Below are 2,749 nucleotides of genomic sequence, written 5' to 3'. Positions count from 1 at the left end.
TTCTTCATCTTAAAACACACCCAAAGCGATGTTTATTTTTTTAAAAAGAACTTGTGTTTTAATTCTACTTCTTGTACATATCTCTTACAACACTTTTATACGATAATCACAGTAAATACAAACGCTATTTCTATTCTACTGTGCCATATCTTTAGAGTACCGATTCTGAAGATTGTATTTTGGGGGTGTTGTCATGGTGAAACCCTTGCTGATTAGAAAGAAAACCATTGTTCTTTGCGCCTATGCAGAATCTATGCCTGTTCTTTTGTTCTGGTGGTTTATGCCGAGAATCAATAAGGTCCCAAGCTGCTGGTATCCCTCCGCCTAGGTCCCAAGAACCTGACTTGTGATGTTACTAAAATACCTCACAAGTTAGGGTCTCAGGGACTAGGCAAAGTCTCGTGTGATGCAGGAGAATTCTTCTTCCAGGTAAACGGACAGCTTGGGAATTAGAGTTGGGTTCATTTATTTTTAATCTTCTAAATACTAATTGAAACACACAGACAGAAACATAAGTAACACATGAAAGTCAAAGATGAGCTGAATAATCAGGACGGCCACCTATAGATCAGAACTTACAGTAATGTGGGGCATGAAAAACAAAGCAGACAATGGACATTTAAGAATCACCCCATTCTATCCAAAGAAGGAGACAAAAATGGGTTAAAATATGCTCCTTGCAGATTTTTACAGCAACACCCACTTCTATTACACTAAAAAAGGATTATATGCCAGTTAATGGGGCCCTAATTGATATTTTGCTTCTATTGAAGTTTTATATATCACAACTGTTACTGTGGGCCCAGGATATACAACACTTCAAACTCTCATTTAAATTATTACAGATAAGATTTAAACAAAAACTTTGAATATGTCATAATTTAATACCTATTAATGTTGATTTTTCTCTTTAAATATGCAAACTATTCAGACAGCAAATATTTTCATGCACACTTCATAGTTATTTGAACAAGACCACCTAACAAGCTTTAACTTAAAATCCTGGCAACATAGTAAGAAAACAAAAAAAGATCCTTTACTTTGAATAATTACATTATATAGTTCAATACTTTTGAAAATACACAGTCTCAATCCTGACTATTCATCAAATTCTCTCCCATCTTTTCGCCTTGTTGTGAAAGAGCAGAATCTGGACTTTAGGAATGATCCAAGGTTTAGTAGCACAGAATGCAGGGCAAAACAATCACACTTAGCACAGCATAAAACTCCTGGCCACAGAAGTGGAATCTGGTTCTTCAGAAGTGGTTGATCTTAAAAGGGAAAAGCAGGGGGGTTAGAAAAGGAGAGAGGGGGAGAGAGAGAGAGAGAGAGAGAGAGAGAGAGAGAGAGAGAGAGAGAGAGAGAGAGAGAGAGAGAGAAATGGAATGATTTAGAGTGTTTTCCTCTAGGCAGGTGAACCATCCATTTCCAGGAAGCTGCAAGGAAAGCTATGCTGAACAAAATATTTGCTAAGTGTTCCCCTCCCCCACCCTAGTACCACACCCCTTTCTAACCACCACCCCCCTTCACCCCTGCCCAGATCTTTACTTTGCCTTGTAAGACTTAAGCATTCTGTTCCGTGATGTAATGCATCATTATATAAGATCTCTTTCTGTTTATCATTTGATTTCCCATACTGAATCACTTATGGCCCCAAATAAATAGTTTTATAGAAGAAAAAAAAAAGATAAAACCAAAACCAAAAGAAACAACCAAAAAGCAGCATTCACAAAAAGCAAAGAGGAAAAAAAATAAAATTAAATAAAACAAAACAGTACTTAGATAAAAGTCCATGCTTTTTCCTTAAAACTGAATATGGCTTTACAATTTTTGACCATAGCATTCAACCAATTATTAGAATGAAAAATCTCACCCCTCCATAAATATGACATTAACATAATTATACCACCCCCATCACGGAGACCCATCCTCCTTAGGGAATACATCTGATGCTCCAAAGATGGAAATCAGTCAGATTTTAGTTGCTCTCCAACGTACCTTTGCTTCTCACTGACTGACTGGCTTTTACCCTCCACGCACTCACACGCCACCCCCTCCCCTCGGCTAGACACGGATGCCCGAGCGAGCACGCGCGCGCGCACAGGCACACAGACACACGGAGAGAGTCGGGCTAGCATCTGATGCTGACTCAGAGCGCTTCTGTGTGCAAGGGGTGGCGGCGGCTGGTATTTTCACTGCGCTCATCATTAACATTAACGCACAGTCTGGCATCCACCCTCTCCCAGACCTGCTGGACTGCGGCATTTGCATGACGCTGTCACTCTAGCTTCTGCAGGTCAGATGATGGAAGGAAATGGGGAGAAAGAGAGAGAGAGGGAGAGAGCGAATTAAAAAAGAAAAGAAAAAAAAGCCTTGAGACTCTCCTAAGAAATGCCTTCGTTTTGTCCTTATTTTTCCACCTTTTCTACTTCCTCTGTGGCTGTCTCTCAGCTGTTTGACATCTTCCCGGAAGAAAATGCCTTGTGCTTCAATGAGCCAGTCGCCAGTTAGTCCTCCCCTCCCTTCCCTCCAATCCCCACCCTTTTCCCTGCTAATCAATAAGACAGATCTGCAAGAGCAGTGTGGAGACAGACTCAGGCAGAGTCTCGCCCGGGTCCCCACCTAAGGAAGCAGCCAGGCCGGCTCACACACACGTGACACAGAAAAAAAAAAATACCATCAGTTTCTTAACAGCCTTAGACTTTATTCTGCGGTTTCATTTTCTTTCCCCCTTTGACTGAAGAAAGGG

General features: G+C 40.8%; 1 non-coding gene across 1 annotated transcript; it reads right to left on the bottom strand.

The window, feature by feature from the left end:
* Window positions 1-322: 322 nt before the first annotated feature.
* Mir125b-2 (microRNA 125b-2) lies at window positions 323-393 on the bottom strand. Its single transcript, NR_029540.1, has one exon. It is a non-coding gene; the product is annotated as a microRNA 125b-2 (primary transcript).
* Between the last annotated feature and the right edge of the window lie 2,356 nt (window positions 394-2,749).

Source organism: Mus musculus, chromosome 16 (assembly GCF_000001635.26).
Source record: "Mus musculus strain C57BL/6J chromosome 16, GRCm38.p6 C57BL/6J".
NCBI classification, from domain to species: Eukaryota; Metazoa; Chordata; class Mammalia; order Rodentia; family Muridae; genus Mus; species Mus musculus.
This window is presented reverse-complemented; position numbering and strand designations above follow the sequence as displayed.